The sequence below is a fragment of the Pleurodeles waltl genome, chromosome 2_1 (assembly GCF_031143425.1).
Source record: "Pleurodeles waltl isolate 20211129_DDA chromosome 2_1, aPleWal1.hap1.20221129, whole genome shotgun sequence".
NCBI classification, from domain to species: domain Eukaryota; kingdom Metazoa; phylum Chordata; class Amphibia; order Caudata; family Salamandridae; genus Pleurodeles; species Pleurodeles waltl.
This window is the reverse complement of record NC_090438.1, coordinates 507,607,986-507,630,852: the sequence shown is the minus strand read 5'-3', so window position 1 is coordinate 507,630,852 and position 22,867 is coordinate 507,607,986. Positions and strand designations below refer to the sequence as shown.

At 45.1% G+C, this 22,867-nt stretch overlaps 1 protein-coding gene across 2 annotated transcripts in view; it reads left to right on the top strand.

Annotated features, from left to right (window-relative positions):
• LOC138265803 (zinc finger protein 684-like) overlaps positions 1-22,867 on the top strand; it is a 185,528-nt gene that overhangs the window by 52,555 nt on the left and 110,106 nt on the right. The gene's annotated exons all lie outside the window — the stretch shown is intronic.

Sequence of the window (22,867 nt, the reverse complement as noted above, 5' to 3'; positions counted from 1 at the left end):
GGCGCTGTACGCCTACCACTGTGGAACCCTTCCTGGCTTTTCCGTGTGAGGTGCCCACTCCTGGGCAACCTCCAAGGTGAAGCCAGGCATCCCAGCGCTGTTGGGTCCGTTGTGGAGAATAAGCAAGCTATTGCCCAGAGTTACAGAGTGGGACCCATGAATTAGATTAGGCACCGATGTGAGAATTATCAGGTCCGAGGAAATTGAGCCCAAGACCCGCTGAGGCGGGAATTGAACCCTGGTCCCGGGCCATATTTCTGCATCAGGGTCTGCCGCTCTAACCATTGAGCCACACTTCTCCACAGTCATCACCCCGAGCATACAAATAGCAAACCAACCCATTGTGGGCTTTGGGCCCGATGGGGGGTGGGGACGTAGCTTGGGGGAAAGGATCAGGGACACCATGAGACATAAAAGCAAAGGTGCAGAGAGAGCCCACTGGCTGCATCAACTTAGGCGCGGGTGCCAGATCCAGGCCCGTTAGAATATACAACCCCTCCTCAGGATATCAGTATTCAACAGCGATAGTGGGGGGCCTCCAGGAGAACAAGTCAGGCCCTACTCAGTCTAGCCCAAAAAAGAGGACAAGCCTAACTTGGATGGGAAAAGAAGGGGATGAACTAGAACTAAAACAAAGGGAAGGGGAGGATCCTCCAATTACGCTCTACCTGTAGGCAAGCAGAACACCTGTAGGGGGGAAGATCGTCCTGGGGTTGGGGGGAAGCAATCAATAAGAGGATGTCACAGGCAAGCAAACTCAGAGAAAGTTATCTTGTGGGACATTTGTTCCACGACCAAGACATGCCACAGCCAAGTGAACCAGGCCACCACCAGGGGAGCAGCTGGGGTCTTCCAGGCCAATGCTATAAGTTGCTTTGCTGCTCCCATCATGTGACTGACCAGGTACCAGTCAGCGTGGGTCGCCGCATCAAGTGTGACTGGACAAGTCCCTCATCATTGCATTATTCATCGGTATTTATAAAGCACAAATTATTACCCCGAGGGATATCCGGGTGCTGGAGTGGTTGAGTGTGCTAGCTGTAGGGTAATCACAGGTCGAACAGCCAGGTCTTGAGTTCTCGCCTGAAAACGGTAAGGGTAGGAGTTGTGTGGAGGTGGAGAGGAAGATCATTCCATGCTTTGCGGTGATATGGAAGAAGGCGCGCACTCTTCTGCAGTGGAACGGAGCCTTCTGGTGGGCAGGTAGAAGGATAGTCTGTGATTGATGATCTTCAGTCTGGTGTTGTGGAGAGCCTTGTACGCGAGGATCTTCAATTTGCATCTCTTGTGGACAGGTAGCCAGTGAAGGTTTCTGAGAGGGAGTGTGATGCTAACTCGCCTGGGGAGGTCGAGGATGATTCTACCTGCAGTGTTCTGAATGGTTTGCAGGCAGTGGAGGAGCTGGGCGGAAAGTCCAGTTAAGATGGTGTTGCTGTAGTCGAGGCCACTGGCGATGAGGGCCTTTGTGATGGTTTTCCTGATGCTGACAGGGATCCAGTTGAAGATTTTGCGGAGCATGCAAAGGATGTGGAAGCATTACAAGGCCACTGCATTTATCTGCTTTTTGAAAGAGAGTTCCTTATCAATGATGATGCTGAGGTTGCTGGTGTGGTCAGTCAGGGTAGGGGAAGTACCCAGTGTCGTTGGCCACAAGGAGTCACCCCAGGGGGAGGGGTTGTTACTGAAGATGATAAGTTTGGTTTTGTCTGCGTTAAGTTTGAGGCAGTTGGACTTCATCCACTCAACGACGTTAGCCATGGCGCTTTTGAAGTTGGATATGTCAGTGGAGTGTTCATCCCAGAGGGAGATTATTAGCTGCGTGTCGTTGGCATAGGAAATGATCTTGAGTCCTTAGGTTCAGACGATCTCCGCCTGTGGAGACATATAGGTGTTGAAAAGTGTGGGGCTGAGAGAGGACCCCCTAAGGTATGCTGCTGATGATGTTCTTGGGTTTTTTGATGTGTAGGGAGTGAGGTAGATCCTCTTTGTGCGTCCTGTGAGGAAGTCGTAGGTCCATTTGAGAGCATTGCTACGGATTCCCAGGCGGTGGAGTCTATTCACAAGGGTGTGGTAAGAGACCGTGTCGGATGCGGCTGAGAGATCGAGGAGGATCAGGGCTGCCTCCTCACCCTGGTCGAGGAGGGATCTGATGTCAGTGGCTGCGACAGAGCGGTTTTGGAGTTGTGGCCCACTCTGAATACAACTTGGAAGGGGTCCAGGAGGTTGAGCCTTTCCAGGTGATCCGCGAGTTGACGGTTGATGGCTTTTTCTAGGACTTTAACCGGGAAATGGAGCAGTGAGACTGGACGGTAGTTCTTGAGTTCATTGGAGTCTGCTGTAATTTTTTTTTAAGGAGAGGTTTGACCTAGGCTTGTTTCCAGATCTCGGGGATGGTGACAGTGTTCACAGGGGTGTTGAGGTGGCGTCTTCTTCTCCAACAGTACCTTTTCTGTACCGTATACAAACCTGGCAAAGTTCGTAACCCAGCTGACTTTATTTTATTTTTTAGTGTGTGAATTAGCTACAAACTTGTGATCTTTTTATAAAACCAAGAGTTATAGTTAGGACATTCTAAAGTCAGGTAACGAACATACATGTGGTGTTTAAATACAATTTATAGTTGTATCAATTTTAAGTATTTTAAAAAATGAAAACAGGTGGGGGTTTAAGGATTTCAAACATCCACCATGACGAGTGGTGTTTTAGCTTTTGTAAGAATTTAGGGCCAGTGTGTGTTGGCACCAAGATTCAAATACTCTGTCAACGTGTAATGAACATGTTTTGTGATAGATTATTGAGTTTAATAACATGCAGTAGCAAGGCTAATTCTAGTACTATGCTTGTGTTAGACTGATACATTCGGTGCTCATTTGCAATGTAGGTTAAACGTTTACTGCTAGGACCATGCGACAGTAAAAAAACAAACATATCCAAGCTCCCCTGTACATAAACCGCACCTCGTGGCCTCCTCGAATGACGAGGAAAAGCTTCCCCCCACACAGGATAAAAAATAAAGACAACTAGACTACACAGTGTGTGCTGCGGCGTTCTACCCATATAGGCAAGCACTTGAAAGCCCACATAGGGGTTCTAAGCGCTATGTAAGTGCTGTAATACAATACACGTTTAGCACAAGATGATATTTGAAAGTCTCGCAAGCCCCAGTGAGAGACAGGCTGCCTCTCCCAGATCGCCAGTGCCAGTCAGCGCATTGACCACCCCACCCCCCTGCACCCCCACGTCACGCAGGGGGGATGGGAATGCAAAGAGAGGTGCAAACAGCTGATTTAGATGAAGGAAGAGCAGCTACAGCATGGTGTTTATTTAATTCACAAAGGGGGACTGGGATGAGCGCGTCTACACTGTGTGATGACTGCCGTGCTGAGAGAACGAGGCCCATAACATGCACAAGTCTCAGGGAAAAGACAGCCAAAACTAGACCAGCCCACGCAACAACTCAAACAGGTTACAATAACAAGTACCTCTACATGTTAATAAGCATCCTTTTCAACCAGCACACACATTGTTTGTAAATAGATTTACAATTAAAAAACTACTAAACAAAAAATGATAGTGATAGTAGTTACCAAAATCAGGTAAAGGTGCTTCGTAGCAGGGCTTGGTGTGAGTGAAGAATTTAATTAATTTGATCTGTGAGATGATTATGCAGTAATCATCTGGTATAGTAAATCCCAGTTTGTTCTTAACGTGCCCTAGGATTTCCTTCTAAAAGATAGTAAGGAAGGGACATGACCACCCTATGTGCTGAAAGTCACCAACCTTTGCCCCACACCTCCAAGGGGTATCTGCGGTTGCAGGGATCATGGTGTGATAGCGTGCAGGTGTGTAGCACCAATGCAGCATTAGTTAATAAGCCGATTCTTGCTGGGAGATGCTCTTGTCAGTCTTGGGATTCTCGCGCCTTAGAATTTCCCACTGTTTATGGGAGATGCTCAAAGTACTATCCTGCTCCATTGTAGCCTGGTAAGGGTGGCGAGGGAGTAGTCTGGACTGCTGGAGAACACTGTATGTTTTTGAGATAAGACTCTTAGAGCCCTCAAACCCACGTACCAAAGTTTTGAAGGAGGTTGGAGACTGGGTGGCTCCTGCAGGATTTGGGGGGGGGGGGGGATTGGGCCCTGTGACAAAGCTGGAAATACTGAAGCTGAGACTTATCAGGAATGACAAACTCAAGTTTACACTGCTTGAAGGGTTTGATGGCCAACCTGTGGAATAGGTCCTGTAATGTCCTACAATCGCCCTTTTCCCACTCCTGAAAGGAGCCTGGGGTGAGGGCAGGTGTAAAGTCCAGATTGTGGACTATCTGTGCAGGAAAGGAGGTGAGGTCTCTCCCGATCGCCAGTCTTACCCAGATCACCAGGACAGTTTAGGTTGGGGTCACTAGGTAAGAGCTGAAGGGATCAATGCTTTTGTGGTAGCCAGGCTAGGTTCCACAGTGGTCTACAGACTAACACCCGGTCCAGAAGTAGCCAGTGTTTTCCACTTTCCCTAACGACCCACTCAGAGATGTGTGCAGATCTGCAGCCCAATTGTAATCTAAAATGTTAGGGTACGCGAGGCCCCCGCGGCTCCGAGGCAGCATTAGAAGGTTGAGAGACAGGGCTGTTTTCCCTTCCAGAAAGAGGATAGAAGATCCTTTTGCAAAGATTTAATGTCTTTAATTGGGATAGGCGTAGGAAGAGGCTGGAAGAGATACAGAAATTGCGGGAGGACATTCATCTTAACCACATTGACACGACCCAGCCAGGAAATATTGAGGGGCTTATATCTCTGAAGGTCCTCCAAGATGGCAAGTGGCAGCCAGTTGGCTTAGAATCAAGTCTGTAGGGAAGGAGTAATAGTGAAGCCAAGGTATTTGATAAAGCAGGTCACCCACTCAAGGGGGACGAGTTCAGGCAGGCGCAGGACCTGATACGGCGGGTTGGTCAAGTTGAGTATGTGAGATTTTGTCATGTTAATCTTCTACCCAGAGATCGTTTCAAATGCGCACAGACAGTGGCCCACTGGAGGTTTCTGGCTCTGTTAGTGCCAGCATCAAGTCATCAGCGAACAACAAGACTTTTGTTGCTGTCCTCCAAGGGGAATGCCAGCTATAGACTAGTCCTGTCTGAGGTGGCTGGCCAGAGGTTCCACCACTAGGGCGAAAAGCAGGATGTTGAGAGTGCATCCCCTCTGGGTGCCCCTGTGAAAGGCAAACAATTGCGTGGCCTGGCCATTTACTCATTTGGTAGCTGTTTCGTGCAGCATAAGATGCCATGATATTTCGTTAGGTCACAGACTGATCTTGTGAAGAACCGCACGGAAGAAAGCCCAGCTAACCTGACTGAATGCCTTATCTGCATCTAGGGAGAGAAGGCCGGCTGAGATATTGTGAGCCCTAACTTTCTCCACCAGGTGAGCAAGTCGCCTGATGCTGTCAGCACTCTGCCTTTGTTTGATAAAGCTGACTTGGTCAGGATCAATCAGCCCTTGCAGCAGGGTCTCCAGGAGGTTGCCCAGAATTTTGGTGTAGATCTTAGCATTGTTTTTCAATAGCATGATTGGGCAATAGGAGGCACAGAAAATGGGGTCTTTACCTGGCTTAGGAATGAGCATAATCTCCGCTGCATATATTGTTGGCATGAGGCAGTTGGCATCTGTCAAAGAGTTGTAGAGTTCAAGCAAGAGTTGTTTCAGATGAGAGAGGAAAAGCTTGTAGAAGGAGACCAGTAGCCCATCTGGGCTTGGGGTCTTCCCTACCGGTAGTACCTTAAGAGCACAGGTCAGCTCTGCCACTGTGAATGGGGCTTTGAGGTCCTGCACAATCCAGTTGCTTAAAGGGTTACCAGGGACAATCATAGGGATAAGAGTCTATGGTTACAGGGTTGTCCCCTTCACTAGAGTAGAGGCTCTTACAGTAAGCTTAAAATGCCTCCTGTTTATCTGGTTCTTTGACAGCCCATGTGTAATTCTCCCCCTGCAGTTTAGAGATGTGTGAGCGGGCATATTGCATGTGGAGCCTAGGCAAATAGCATGCCCACCTTATCGCCCCGTAATAGTATTTCTGTTTAAGTGCCAATAGGGATCTCTCTGCCTTGATGACCCCGTGTGTCTCCTCAACTGGCCAGTTGTTTGGCACATGCAATAGGGTGTTTGTCTGACTGCTGCAGAGTGGATTTCTGCGGTGAGGTTAGCTTTGGACAGGCAAGCCTCTCACGCTCTGGCTATAGATTTGAAGGACATGACACCCCTGATAGTCACCTTGAAGCCATCCCAGAGAATGTGTGGAGTGGGAGGTATTTGGGAGGTCGTTGAGCTCAGAGTATTTAGTGATTGACTCCTTGATGGTGGCATTATCTACAGGGTTGCACAAGATTTGGGGATGCAGGCCCCAGCACATGTGGAAGGCTTGTGCGGGGTCCATACAAGCTCTAAATGGATGTGATCTAAGATAGATATGTCTGAGATCAAGGTCGACTCCAGGCCCATACGAGGGAGTGCATATGAAATATGTGGTTGATGCAGAAGTAGGGCCAGTGGACATGTGAGTAATAGGCGTAGCCTCTAGTATCCCGGTGCAAGTATTGCCATGCATCAAACAGGCCCGCATCAGTAAGCTCCTGATGGAGCCGTCCAGGCATGGCCCCAGCTCCTTGATATTGGGACTTAGGCCCTTATTATAACCCTGGCGATCGGCGGTTTTTACCGCCAATATCATAATGAGGGCCTTAGTCCGGTCTAGTTCTGGATCCCAGACCAAGTTAAAGCCCCCTCCTAGTATGATGTCACCCTTGTATAGAAGGTAACCTGTGCATGAATCAGGGGATACGGGTTGAGGAGAGTCAAGGCAGATCTTCCCTGCTCAACTGTCATAGGTAAAAACTGCCCTTTCTGGTCTCTAGAGCTCTTTAGCAACTTGGAGCAAAAACCTTTCTTTGAAAAGATAGCAACCCCTGCTGTTTTAAAAACTGCGTATGTCCAGTGTTGGCAGGGATAGCAAGGGTCAGCCATGCAATGGCAGTGTTCCTTGAGCAGGTACGTTTCTTGTAAAAAAAAACAAAATAACTTCAGGGTCCTGCTTGAGTAGGTACTGCTAGATTTGCTTCCGCTTACTGGGGAAATTAAGCCCTCTGACATTGAGGGACAGTAGTTTAACATTGTTAATGGATCCCATGGCCGATGAGAGGTGGGTGTTGCAAAGTGAAGGAAGTGTGGCTCCCCGCCAGCCCTAGCAGGAAGGGAGCAGAACACCCCCTGCCCCTATCCAGGGCCTTATAGAGGTGTTACCTTTGATGGAGCAGAGCCCTGTAGAGGTGACAAACGGAAAAGTGAGATAGCTGCAAACCCCTATAGAAAAAGGTGTTGTGGTACAGGACAACAGTTGGTACTAGCAATGAATATCTTGATGTAAACAACTGTAGGTCAAGTACTGATAGCAAACAACACAATGCAAAATAGAGAGTCCGGCCCCAGCTCCGTGGGCCCTGCTGTAGAAGAGAAAAGATTAGCATAACAATGTGCACCCAAATCAACACAACACAAAGGTAACAGTTCTCGGAGGTGGTTAAGATGATACAGTAGAAGATTGGGGAGCTTCCTACTTCATGTTCTGCAAGTGGAATATTATGTCCTCCTTTGCTGCGTGGAGAGTCTGCGCCCTGCTGTTGCAATTATGACGCGGGCCTTCCAGCCAAGCTCCACACAGGGTGCCAGTTGCCACACCTCTTCGGTGGGAGAGTCCAGGGCTCCCAGCTAGGGCACTCCTCACCTGGCAGGCCCAGCATATGATTGGATTCTGCCACGGCCCTAACTAGGTGCTGTTTGCCATTCCACTAATAGAGAAGCCCAAAAGGGTGTGTCTTTTGGTATTTGAGTCCTTGCTCGCTCAGTTTCTTTGAGACCGATTTAAAGTCCCTCCTTTTTTCAAGCATTAGCGGGGAAAGGTCTTAAAAAATGTGTATTGTGTGGCTTATGAAAATGAGATCAGCCTTACTACTTGACTGCTTTCAGGATAGTCTCTTTTTTCCTGGAAGAAATGGACTCTGGTCAAAATGTCGGGGATACTATCTGGGCAGCCAACTGTGTTAGCAACTTGGTGCGCTCTGGCCAGGATTAAGGGCTAGTGCGCCGCCCCGCTAGTCTGGAGCAGATCTCTAGTGAAGGCCAAAAAATCATCTCCTTTCAAGCCCCTAGGGATCCCCCGGGTGTGTAAGTTGTTCCTGGGGGCTACGATTTTCCAAGTACTCTTGCATACCTGGAGTTCAGTTTCTTACTATTCCAGAGTAGCTATGCGACGCCAGAGCATTTCCTGACCACCTCTGTGGGAATCCATTGTGCGCTTGAGGTAGTCCACTCGTGTTCCCACCTCAGTAATGTCTCTGCAAAGGTCCTGTAGGCAGCTTTTAAAGTCAGTCTTGAGGGAGCCGATTTCGAGCCTGTTGTCATTGAGGAATTTCTCCATGTACACTTGGTTGATAGGCTGGGTGGGGGGAGCCACGAAGGCCTGTGGTAATGAGTCACTCTTGCTACTTATTTCCAGTAGGGAGGATTTGGACCAAAGGGAAATGACAGAGTTGTCCTTAGAAGCTTTGCTCTGCGGCATAGCTGGAAGGAGCCACAGAGTCAGTGCTGGTGCGTAGGGGGAGGAATTCCTCTATGGCAGGGTGCAACCTGGTTGAGGACGCTCAGTCAATTGAGTAGTCCTCAGCTTAATTGAGGGCCAAGCGAGTCAGCCAGGGAGCAGTCTCTGCCCAAGTAGCGGTGCATGTTCCAGATAAGAGATCCTCAAGGGGGTCCTCGAGGTCAATGTCTGCCATTGTTGAGGGCATAAAGAGAGGTGGACCAGGTCCTCAAAGGCAACAGTGGGCCGACCATCGAGACCCCCCAGGAAGGTGTGGGACCCAACTACAGTGAACGCTCCTCCACGTGACCCCCATGCTCCAGATGGTCCTAGTGTGCTCTCGCCCTCACACAGTGGTCCCTGGGAGTCCCGCTGGAGAAAACAGCAGATGTCAGAGAGGGCCCATCACCCAGAAATGTCCACTGCTCTGCAGCGGGGGACCTAACACAGTTCTCGTCTCTAGGCACAGCTGGCGCTCCTTACACCCAGGCAGCTAGCTGGCACGTCCGGCCCATCCTCCCCACCAATGGTAGGGGAGGCCAGGGCTGCTTCCCTCCGGGCTCGGCCACACCCAAGGCTGTAGTCCTTTGCTTTCCTTGTGGGTCCCCCCTGACAGAGGGCACCTCCAGTCTCCACCCAACAGCCGCTCCCATGGCCAGCCTAAAACACTGGCTGGTCCTTACACAAAGTGGTGGCCCCTTCCCCAGTTGGGTCTCCAAAGTGCTCCACAGCAGGGGGTCAGAATCCTCTCACCACTTCGGCAGGGGTAGCAGTTCCACTCCCGTGGTGACCCCCAGTCATCAGTGATGGCCCATACACTGCTTTCCCCCGGCCCGCCAACAGTCACTGTTGCAGCCCCGTCTGCGACCCCTTTTTTGCTCCCCTGATTTAGCATCAGTTCAGCAGTCCCCAACGGGAAATAAGTAGATGGTGCAGGGGCTGATGTGACGGGCTCCTGCTCCCAGGGTGTGCCTTCCATCAGCGTAATACAAGACTACAAGCCAGGCTGGTCACAAGATGGCGGCCCGCTCTCCCATCGACCCGCCAGAGCTAGTTGTCCTCGGGGGACGGCTCTCCCAGACCTCGAGAATTGCCACTGATCTCTGCCACTCACGGGTGACCCCCGGCCATAAGCATTATTGGCAGCCTTAGCACAGTCTCGTGCTTGGCCTCCTCCAGCGCTGCAGGCCTGTTCGCTGGTGCTCCTCGTGGCTGCTTTTAGGATGGCAGCTGGAATCCGATTCAGCCATAAGATGAGCCATGCTTCCCTGTCAATGAAGGGGCTGAACTGCAAATTGAGGGCACCCCAGCCACAGCACCCCCGGGGCAACTGTAACCTCCACGGCAGGGACGATTAGGGGCTGCCATGGAAGCTGCAGACGTGCTGGAAGGCCCACTCCGTGTCCTACTCCATCAACACTCATAACATTGTACATCTCTACAGATCCACTAAAGGGGAATCAAGGTTGACAGTGATCTTTAAGGACTACCTTAATTGATAATTGATTTCTCACTGGTGCAGTTTTTGCCACAGGATTTTAATGTGTCACTGTCGAACATTCCGGGAGTATACTTTCTTTTGATCTGTCAAGGAATTCTCAAACAATTTAACGAATACTATAGGACAAATTGCACAATCCTTCAATTTGATAGGATTATCTCTGTGTGTGATTTTTGTCTGCATGTAGTTCACTTATATGTCACTAATACCACTGTCTCCTTAAAAAATATTAAAATGTTGGCTTTTTACAAATAGTTGAACTAGTGCTGCCTTGAGCTAAACTCGCTACTTTAATAGCATTGGTCTGCGCAGACTATTATTTGTGTTTACCGTCAAATGACCGAAGCATTTGACGCCTGCTATCAGACAGTGGGGAAGAAGAACCTCTCAGCAGCTAGTGAATATTTATATATTTTTTGTCTGAGGAAAAACTAATAACGTATTTGACTTTCACAATTGTTTGGAGGACCCAAATGTCTTTGTAGTGGATGTCGTAAATCCTAGGATTCCAAACAACACAGATGGTTGAAAGACAATAGGGCCCTAAAATGCACTGTTACAAAATGCGTTCTGCCCATGTAATCCAACCAGATTTTTCGCTTTTGATCACCTGTTGAGCCTCAGAACTGATAACTCACCCACAGTAAACACACGGTATTTGGACTTCATGTTTACCGCCAGTTTTCTTCATATGGCAACTGTGATGCATCAAGGGTAGGGGGCACTTGGCTGATCACACGTTAACATGTGTGCACATGAGAGGGTTTTGCATGTGAGACTACCTTTGTGCACAGATCGGTAACTACGCACAGGTAGCCTGCAAACCCATTAATTGTGCAGACCACCCAACTAATGGCCCATTTGCTAACATGCACGGTATTTTGAGGCACTGAAAAAGACAGAAACTCTGTACAGGGCACCTGGAACAGGGTGCAAATCATACTTGCACATAGAAACAAATTCATAAAGCTTTATTCACTACTGAAACAGAACTTCTATGGCCTTTCATCTTTAAAGGCCCAAACTGTCTCCACCAGCTTGTCTCAGTTTTAAAATCTATCCTTAATCCACACAGACCTGTCACTGGGGCCTCTTGTTCTCAAACCTTGAGTGGTGAAATCGCTACTTTAATAGCATTGGTCTGCGCAGACTATTATTTGTGTTTACCGTTTTTTATCCAGATCTCTTATATGTATTTGAGGATCAGAACCCAAAAATATCCACTTGAAGCACCTCCCTATCCTTTCCACTCCCCCTTTTGAGTTTTTGGACATTTGTTAGGCTGGCCAGCTGCACAGAGGCTGGCTTTCTAATTGCAGGTCTAAAATTAGGATCTCCTGATGGATGAATGCATTAATAATTTATTGTTTTAATTACTTGAAATAGATACAACAGACACAATAAAACCAGGTAAAACATTCATAAAATATACAATTTGACGCCAAACAGCCTATGGAGTGATTCAAGAGGGTTTCCGTTTTGTTACCTATTCAATTTTGTACTATGTGCCAAAAGCCCTTCCCCTCAATTTCATCGCAGTAGATATTTTATTTATGAAACGTGCCAAATTGAGCTAAATTTGTAGAGGTGGTAATCCTCAAACAGAGGTCTAGGGCTTCTTTACATGTTAAAATCCTACACTTTAAAAACATTGATTTTAGCAATGAGCGACCCCTGGTTACAAATTCTAGGTAGCAGCTGAGTAAGTGCAGCATCGATTCTTTTGGGTAATCTCAGAATCTGCATTCAGTTACTGCAGGTGTTGTTTTCCAATTAGCTCGTTTACTGGGAGAACCATAAATCGAGCACTCAGGATTTGTGATCTGCACTCTCTGCTTAAGGACACTTTCAAGTATAGTTATATTTTTATGCCGTCGTATGATTTAGCGATGGACAAGGTGTAGACGGCTGATTCTGTTGTCTATAGATCCGCTTTTCATGATTGAACTAGTTTGTGTTTTTTTTAAAGTGGCCTTTAATCCAGATCGTGAAACTGTGGTCGTCAGCATCCCTTCCAGGTTCACGTTCAATTCCTTTGCAGCAACATTTAAATATAAAGCCCACAGGAGGATTTTTTTCTAAATCTCCTTCAAAGGAGTTCTTAAAGCTCCAGGTTCGGCCTGATGAATAGAATTAAAATATTTAAGAAAGGATGCCTTGCATTCAAAGTCTTGCCCTATCAGACTGAACTCAAGTTGTTGGCCGGGTCGTTGTGTATACTTAGACAGGATAAAAATTCCTCTGTATGTTGTACACTGTTTCTCCAATGTTGAGGAAAATTTCCCACGATTTGCTAGGAGCCCATATTAAAATTTCGGGGAAATGTTTTTTTGACCGTTCTTATTATACCTTCCGCTAATGGGCTGTGCAAAAAACTATGTAGTTTGCATAAAGTGATTTTTGAAGCCGAGACTTTCCATGTGAGGTGTGCAGATGCAGAATTGGGCTGCCATTCTCCGAGAACCAGAAACCTGAGTAATGGTAATTGAAATTGATGCAATTTTAAGATTGCCAGGCCTCCAGCTCTGTTGATTTGTTGTTGTAATTCCTGAAGACCATCACTTTCGTCTTCACAGCATTTACCACCAATGTGTTATCTAAGTTTTAGTTATGTAGTTCGTTCAGCGCATGAAGCATGCCATTTTTAGTGTGGTCCGGGATGACAAGATCATCCGCGTATTCGATATTGGCAGATCAAAAGGGTCTTCTCCTATGAGGAATACTATTAATCTTTGTCAGTGCGCTACCCAGATCAGTGGAATACAGATTAAACAGCACTGGGGCCAAGACGCAGCCTTGTTTAAGGCCTCAGCTTGTTAGTATTTGGCACATAGCTGTGTTTGGAGTTCCTAGCTTAATGTGGACCCAAGTGTCTGAATAGAGAGAAATAATGGCTTTAAGTGGAGGGTTTGGAATACCCAGTTTGCAAGCTTGGCCCAGAGCCTATTCTGGTCCACCCTGTCGAAAGCAGCAGAATAATTGCCAAAACATGCGAACAGTGGAGGTCTGGAGTGTTGAAGCAAGCAGTGAGCCAGGTAAGCCCACGCTATTATATTATCTGTGGTTGATGAACTTTGCCAAAATCCTGTGTGATAGAAAGGGATAAGATTCTCTCTCTCTGTCCATTCCTCAAGTTCGTGCTGTAGAATTTTCATGTATCCTTTAGCCTTGATTTCGACTAATGATATTAGGCGGTAATTTTCAGAGAACCCTCTATTGCATTTTTTGTAAATTGGGTATAAAATGGAACCTCTGCAGGACTGAGATACCTGTGCATTTGAAGAAACGTTCCTTATATAGGAGTGTAAGATGTTCAGCCTAAAATTCCATATTAGCTTTGAGGACAGAGCCCGGAAGGCCATTAGGCCCAGGCACCCCATTTTCTCTGAATGTCTTGATGGAATATATGATGGAACAACTAATGCGAGAACCATGCATGCCTGAACAACACGATCGGAACAACAACTGTGTTGTTACCACGAACGCCTTTTGTTGTAAAAGCATGCCTAGTAAAGGCATGTGTGGAAACTGGATGCGTGGTTCTAGCATGCCCCCCCCAACTGCCCTAAGGCCCAGAAATACCACACCCTAATATTAAAAATACCCCGAACCCCCAACCTGGCCAGAAAAAAAAAAAAAGTACCCCAACAAACCCCCCACCCACCCTGAGCCCTGAAACATTCCCTGACCACCCACTCGCTGTAAAAACAACCAAGCTGCCACCCCACCCCTAAAAACAGAACTACTCTGACCCCCCCACCCCAAAAACAAAAGTACCCCGATCCCCTCCACACCGCCCCAAAAAACAAACTACCCAATCCCCCACCACAAAAACAAAACTACCCTGATCCCCATCTCTACCCCTAAAAACAAACTGCCCCGCCCGCCACCCCTAAAAAACAAACTACCCCACGCCCCCACCCCTGTCCCTAAAAAAAAAAACTACCCTGACCTCCTAAAAGCCAAACTACCTGACCCCCCCACTCCGCCCCTTAAAACAGAAGTCCCCTACCCCCACCCCAAAAACAAAAGTACCCCGATCAGCCCACCTGCCCCAAAAACAAAACTACCCCGATCCCCCACTCCCAAAAACAAAACTACCCTGATCCCAGTCCCCCGGCCCTAAAAACAGAACTACCCTGACCCCCACCCCTAAAACAAAACTACCCGACCCCCGCCCCTCCCCTAAAAACAAAACTACCCGACCCCAAACTGTCCCTAAAAACCAAACTACCCCCACCCCCAAAAAACAAACTACCCGATTCCCCTACCCCCCCCAAAAAAATACCCTTACCGCACCCCCAAAAATTAAACTACCCCGATCCCCCCACCTGCCCCTAAAAACAGAACTTCCCCTACCTAGGCCTCTAAAAACATTCCTTCCCGACCCTCTCCCTCCCATTAAAAAAAAAAACTACACCGACCCCCCCCCACCCGTCCCTAAAAACAAAACTACCCCGATTCCCCCCCACCCCTGATCCAAGACCCTTAATCCACCTCCCACCTAAAAACTACCCCCCAACCCCACTTACATGACCGCGTCCTCTCCCTATTCACTGTGCTTTTTTCTCTGCCTTAATTACGCATATGTGTTGTTCAGCACATGGGTGGTTAAGGCAGTTGTTTTTCTGCCAAGCGTGGTTACGCTTGCGTTGTTCACGGCATAGTTCTTCCAGAGTCGTCGTTGAGGACGTTTCCCGTCTTGATGACCCTTAAAACATCTTCTTTGGTGAACTGTCCTTAAGCTCATCGTGTTGGACCTTTTATACCCTATTGAGTGTGATTGAATTGGAATAGAGCCCACATACGTAATTGATCTACTTGTCCAGTGATACATGGTTCCCTTTATTGCTGGTGTCATTGTTTAGGGTGTTAATGTAGTGCCAAACTCCACTCAAAGCATCTGTGCAAGACATTATTTGTTATCCGCTACATTTACAAAAGGCGAATTTAGCATACTCATCTATTAGACTTCATTTAGCAGGCATAGCTGCTTACCTCCAAATAGACAACATACTTCTTTGTTCAGAATTCCTGTAATTAAAGCGTTTATGGAAGACTTAAAAGGGTTATTCCGCCCAGGGTTCCTCCAGCTCCAGTATGGAACCTTAAAATTGTCCTTACTAGGCTTATGTGCCCACCATTTGAACTAATGTATTCCTGTTCTTTGCAATTTCTTTCATGCTAATTTGCCTTTTTTGTGGCTATCACTTCTCTATGACGTGTAAGTGAATTACAAGCTTTCACTTTAGAAGAACGCTTTTTCCAAGTACATAGAGATAGAGTAGTCCTTAGTACAAACCCTAAATGTCTCCCAAAAGTAGTTTCACTGTTTCACATTAACCAATCAGTTGAGTTACCTATTGTTTTCCAACAGCCAGACTCAGTCACTGAAAGAACTTTGCACACACTAGATGTTACACGAGCTCTTATGTATTACATTGACAGGACTAAAACTTTTAGAAAATCTAAATAGCTTTTTGTAGCATTTTCAATACCTCAGAAAGGCAATCATATTTTTAAAAATGGAACAGCGAGATGGATAGTCAAGTGTATTCAAACTTGTTATCTGAAAGCTGAAAGACAATTACCTACAGCTCCTAGAGCACACACTATAAGAAAAAAAGGTGCTTCTATGGCCTTCTAGGAAACATTCCAATAGCGGATATTGTTAAGGCTGCTACTTGGTCTAAACCACACACGTTCACTAAACGCTATTGTGTGGATCTCTTAACTCGCCAACAAGCAAATGTTGGCCAGGCAATGCTCAGGACATTTTTTCAAGATATTCCAACTCCTATAGGCTAGCCAGCACTTACTTGGAGAGGACTGCTTTACAGTATATGCAAAGCTTGTGTATCTACACCCAAACGTTCCATCAAACGGAAAAGTAACTTTCCCTGTAGACATCTGTTTGTGCCATGTAGTGCTGTAGATTCACATGTGCCCCCCACTCTCCTTATCTCATTGGGCTGCGAGGGGTGGGGAACAATTTAACAGAGGGCTTAATGCCAATGCGCACTATTACCGAGAGGAGGAGTCACTCAATCTTGTGACTCAAAAAGATTCTTCAAAGAAAAACACACCAAGCTCAACACGAGATGGCAGACTTATGCAAAGCATGTAAATCTACAGCACTACATGCCATGAACAGATGTCTTCTGGGTAAGTAAAATTTTCCACTAAGCTCTCTATTGTTTTGCCATGCTGTGTGTGTGGCATTGTGGGGCAGGCTAGGAATAGTTTGTGGCTTTGGCTACCAGAGTAGAAGTAATCCAGCTCAAGTTGTTATGAACCCCGATGGACCCCAAGTTACTATAGTTGACTAAAGGTTGGAAAAGTGGGCAGTGTTTCAAATTGAATCTCGATGATATCCTTAGATCTACTGATGACCCACACCTGGATGCGATTTTAAGAACTTTAATTCAAGCCATTTCTGAATAGGTTACTTTCGTTAACGTATCCTTGTCAACAGGAAAGGTTTTATCCATGTAGAATGCAGCATTCAATTCTTCAGTGTTTTTGTGAGTGACAAAACGGTCACCCTGCTCCCTACTTTGGGTTTACTTTTTTGTAATAACTGGTATTAAAGCATAGCTCTGTAAGAAGGCACAATGCATTCTGGACCCATTGGCAGTTGAATTTCCACTACGCAGAGAAGTAGAAAAAACATTGGGAAAATCCATTGAAAAACTAATTGGAATCTTGAATATTGTTCTAACGTTGTTCTATTTTTATAGCTTAAATGTGTTTATTACACTCCACAAAGCCAAAGAGCTCCGCCACAAATTACTAATTTACACAGGATGGTTGTTGTAATTACTACATCATCAATCAGTCATACCCAGTCCCACTGAATGTTAACATTCTCACACCCATGGACCAGTCATCACAGGGCCCATGAAAAATAGCTTGGGCACAAAACATCAAATAGGCAAGTAAAACAACATTCACTTTTGCAACTACTAATCTCTGAACTTGAACCCATGAAATATTTAGATTTATGGATATCTAAAACATGACACAGGAATACAGTTTCTCAGACAATTACAAGGAGTCTTTATAAGGATGAAACGTGAGAGTGAAGCCTGTTTTAATTCCAATTGTATGTTGTTAATGATGTCTGTAAAATGCCTTTCATGTCTGTTCTTCATAAGGGCTGACTATAGTTTGCTGTTTTTCGATTATTATTCATATGTTTCATGGCTTCCTTTTATCAATAATATATTTTAGAGTAATAATTGTATACGTTATCAACAATCAATTAGTGTTGTAATCAGCCAAGTTGAAGTTCACCACACTTCACTTACTTTTTCTATCCACTAAGATAAGGTTGGTTACTGTCCTACTAGTCCATTGGATATTGTTGTACATATTGTTTTATCCATTTTTGCTTTATTGAGGTGTACAATAACCACAACTTTGAACATCGTTTCTACTGCAAACTTTGGGAGATCATACATGCTACACTCCCTACTATTTAAAATACATCTTTTTAGAGATGGTTTACCATAAATTATTCTGTTGATTAACAGACTGACAGACTAACAGCAAGGGGAGAAACAACAGAATCTCATAATGAGTGTATTGTAATGACTGCACCAGGACCTCCTGATCTTTTGTCACACAACCCCTCTCTGTGTAGATCATTTCTTCGATCTTCAAGCAGCAGTCCATTCCAACTGCACCACTTAGCCAGTTCTAGAGCCTCCCTGTTCCTCTACCTTCAGGCAATGTCTTTCTTGACTACCAGTAGCCCAATTCAGATTAATGTACGTGTACCCACAGATTCCCCCTATCTCTACCCCAGATGTACTAAATCCCAAGTACGCCCACTTATGGATCTGGGATGATAGGATATCCTATTATGGTTCCAAGAGCCTAATAGATTAATTCCCATTATCAAGCAATGATGGGGCATCTCCATATTAGGTACATCAAAGTGAGGTTTGTGAAACTACATTGGAAGCAGCCTAAGTGGGTGATAGTAAACTTTATTAAAATATTAGAACTGAACCAGCCAAAGACGTGCTGAGATAACTAAGGACTGCAAGGCCATCTTTCTCTTGGTCCATTCTCAGTCATCTAATTCACCCAGATCGCATTGCCACCTCTGCTAGTTTAGTGTGGGTGCCTGGTGTATTTAGTATCAGAGATGTTTATCTTTCCTAGTTAATGTGGTATCTTGTATTTCCTGTGTTGGTTCATCCCTGGCCCAGGTGTCCCCTCTGACCCTTATCATAATGGGCTCTCCCACCAGGATTCCAGGAGGAGAGCTGAGACTGTTGGAGGAGATCTGAGGGTGACAAGGACTGTGATGTGAGGTGGCTGGGGCGTTGTAATATTAAACTTATCATTACACTGTCATCGCTTTCCTGTGTGATCATTGGCCATCTCTACACTGGCGACGAGGATGGGATCCTGTGATGCAAAAGAGAACACGCCCCAACACGGCAAGTTGTGAACAGCACATACGAACTGTGAAGAAGGATTAATTGAGCGCTGTTGTCCTGAGACAGATTCCGGTGAGGCAGTGTCTTTTACTTTTCACGAGGGATGGTGAAATTTAAATGTAACCCTGCAGTGTAGAAGTAAAGTCATCGGATGTGAAAGCTTGCGTAACGACACAAGTGACCATCTGTCATTTTAGCCAGCACTCTCGCACTGGAACATTAAGGCAGTCTTGCCACATTTAATTAAGGGACATTACTATTTCTGTACAGCTCAGAGTGTGAGGAAAAGTGTAGTGGCTACGAATGTCAACTGTTTGTTACCTGGAAGTCTCTATATTTAGCAGCTAAATCGTGGAAATAACTCTCCAGCTAAAAATCAAAGGTATAAAGTGGTTTAAGTCCGAATTATATCGATAATTGTGCCTCGGGGAATTCGCCACAAAGGCCAACAGCTATAAATCTGCAGCACACTCTGGGCGTTTCATTTAGAATGTTCATATCACCTCAGGGAATTACTCTCAGCTGAGGCAGAGCGCACGCACTTTGCATGTATAACCAAGGAAGAAACAAATAGTTCAAGGAATCTTCAAGCCAATATGACTTAAACAACTGCTGTATTTCAAAAATGTGTAACATTTTATAGAACTGAACCTTAATAAGGGACATCGAGTCGTTTTTCTCAAGATACAGCTCCCGTTTTTCCATAATAGAATTTATGTGCTATTAGCACCATCTAGTGGACAAACTTGAAAGGTGTCAGGCAGCAAGAAAATAACATAGGAGATTTCAGCAGACCTCTGTGTCTGAATCGAACATATTAGAACAGTGGGCACTAAAGAGATACAGTGATCCACACACTAGAAATATTCAGAGTACAAAGGAAAGAAATGTTTGCATAGTTAACAACAGTTGTATTACTCAAATTACAAATAATAAGATTGAAGGCAACCTTATGTATTACAATACAATTAAATATGCTGTGTGTATTGATTACTTCAGAATTTAATAATAGAATATTCATGTGAAGTGCAAATAAATGTAATCAATATATATATTTAAAATCAAGTGAAGAGCTACAATTGGATAAAATATGAGGTTGTAGGTGCATATATGTGTCAAATTGTTTAGTACACAGGGATTTGACCAAGCACATAACTCGAATAGCATCTAACCATGTAGTCTCCCACCATGCAAAACATCACGCAACCTCCATTCTTCTTAAACACCCCAGGGGAACCATCAATGACATGGAATAAGTGGAAAAAGGTTTTTAATAACTACCTTATAGTGTGTGGTCCTAATATAAATGTCGAGAGAAAAGTTGCACTACTAGCACACTGCTTGGGAGCGGAAGGACAGGAAATCTTAGAACACCTTCCAGGTTTGTCAGATGAGGAAGTTTCTGAGGTTTATGGTGAAATTGTGTTGCAAGTGAACAATTCAGGCGAAGGTAATCCCAAAGACATCATAAAAATAGATAACACTGAGGTTGAAGCAATGTTTGATTCATGTTCACGTCTAACAATCATTTCTGACCAGGTGTTTTTTAGAAATTTTGCAAAAAAAGTAAAATTGTATGAAATGGACATACAACCTGGCGGGTATGGGGGTCAGCCAATTGCCATGAGAGGATACTTTTGGGGAACTATTCAATATGGAGAAACAGAAACACAAACTAAAGTCTATGTAGCAGAAAGAGGTGACAACATTTTAAGCTGGCCTGTTCAAAAAAACTTAGGAGTTATCTTGAACCCTAATGCATCACCTCAAATCAAAGTTCAAGAAGTACAAGAAAATTACTTTGTAAATACATTTCCAGAAGTTTTCACTGAGAAACTGGGATGCCTCAAAACATACATTCACAAAATAAAACTGAAGCAGAATGCAATCCCAGTTGTTTCTAAAGTCCGACGACTACCAATAAGTATCCTAGATGCTGTGAGGGATGAGTTAGAGAAACTTTGTAAGCAAAATGTCATTGAACCTGTTGAAGCAACGGAGTGGCTTGCTCCGATTGTAGTGGCTCGCAAAGCGGATAATAAAGTGAGATTATGTGTGGACTTGCGTGCACTAAACAAGGAAGTGGTAGTAGGCAGATTTCCCCTACCTACAATTGCAGAAATGTTCACCGCCCTAAAAGGAGCAAAGGTCTTTTCAACCCTAGATCTGGCCTCAGCATATTACCAAGTCAGATTACACCCAGATTCCCAAGACCTAACCTCTTTTATCACACCTATGGGTGCATATAAATTCAAACGTATGCCTTTTGGATTAATTTCAGCATCCTCGGTCTTCCAAAGAGCTATGACGGAAATCCTAAAAGGTATTCCAGGCGTTTTCTACTACCAAGATGATGTGCTAGTTTGTGGAGCAACCAACATGGAACATCAAGCTAGGGTTGAACAAGTCCTCAAAAGATTTAAGAAATTTGGCCTCACAGTGAGAGCTGACAAATGTCAATTCGCATGTCCAGAGATATCCTACCTAGGACACAAAATTTCAGGCAAAGGGATCGAACCGAAGGGAGATCTTGTGAAATCAATAATAGATTCATCAACTCCATCAAACAAAGATGAACTTCGATCATTTCTTGGGATGGTGGAATTTTACAGTAAGTTCATTTCTAACTTCTCTGAAAGAACATTCCACATGAGATCACTTTTGAAATTCAAAACAGAATTTATGTGGGACTCCTTGTGTGATAAAGAATTCCAGGATGTGAAACAGTGCCTCAGGAATGCACCCAACCTCAGTGCCTTTATACCAGGGAGGAAAGTGATAGTGACTACAGACGCCAGCACAAAAGGTCTGGGAGCTGTCCTATCCCAAGTTAATAGTAAAGGAGAAGTCACCATAGCATTTGCCTCAAGATCATTGAGAGGAGCAGAAGCCAACTACTCGGTGATAGAAAGAGAGGCATTGGCTGTATATTGGGCCCTCCAAAAATTTAAAAATTTCATTTGGGGTAGTGAATTCAAGGTCAGAACTGATCACAAACCGCTAAAGGAGATATTTGAGAAGAAAGGTCTAGATGCTATATCAAGTCGCATTAGGAAGTGGATAATCAATCTGCAGGAGTACACATTCACAGTTGACTACATCCCAGGTGTAAAAAACAAAGCAGCAGACTGTCTATCCAGATTACCTCCCAGCACAGATAGTGTTGTGGATGACAAACAACTTTCAGAGGAGGAAGATGTTGTGCTCTCGAATGTCTGCGTAATATCTGAAGGGGTGATAACAGAAGCAGAATGGAAAACAAACCCCAGAGAAGATGAGGATCTGAATTTGGTCAGGCAGTACTTGAACAGCAAATGGCCGTCTAAAACCCAAATGAAAGACAAACTGAAGGCATTTTGGTGTGTGAGGAATGAATTAGCAGAACATGATGACTGCTTGTTTAGAGGTACAAAACTGATACCCCCAAGTAATCTAAGACTGAAACTTATAAACAGAGCTCACAAGGGTCATTTTGGTGTGTCCAAAACCAAAGAGAGAATACGAATGGACTTTTGGTGGCCTGGTATGGATATCCAAATTGAAAGATGCATAAGGGAGTGTGTACCCTGCAATGAGAGTGACAAAATTCTAATTACAAGAAAACCACCAATGCAGTTGCGTAAACTCCCAAAACACCCCTGGGATGAACTGGCACTGGGTATTATAGGGCCCCTACAAGGTGAACAGGCCACACCATATATCATAGTTGTAATCGATTTGTACTCTAGGTGTCCTGAAATAAAAATCACAGCCGACATCAGCTCCAGTAGTGTCATAAACGTTTTAAGTGAACTATTTGCAAGAGCAGGATTACCATCATCAATACAAACGGACAATGGTGTCCAATTCTGCTCAAATGAAATGCAAACATACATGAAAGAGAATGGCATAACACATTGTCGTTCAGCTTTATACCACCCAGAGACCAATGGAGCCGTTGAACGATTTAACAAAACTTTAAAAGAGATCATTCAGCTTGCTAAAGTAAATTCCCTCAACTGGAAGATGGAAATAGCCAAAAGAATGATTGAATATCGCCTGACTCCACACCAAAGCACTCGGAAAACACCTTTTGAACTACTTAAAGGGAGAAAGCCCCATTCACAACTACTTCCATCATGGATGAAATGGGGAAAAGGATGGGTCACGATAAACACGAAACAGCCATGGAGACAGCAGGAAATCCGAAAACAGGAGAGGAGAAAGGAGAAATATGACAGAGATAATCACACAAAAGACAATAAGGTTTCGGTAGGTGACTGGGTAAAGGTCAAGGCTCCCACGGGAAGCGCT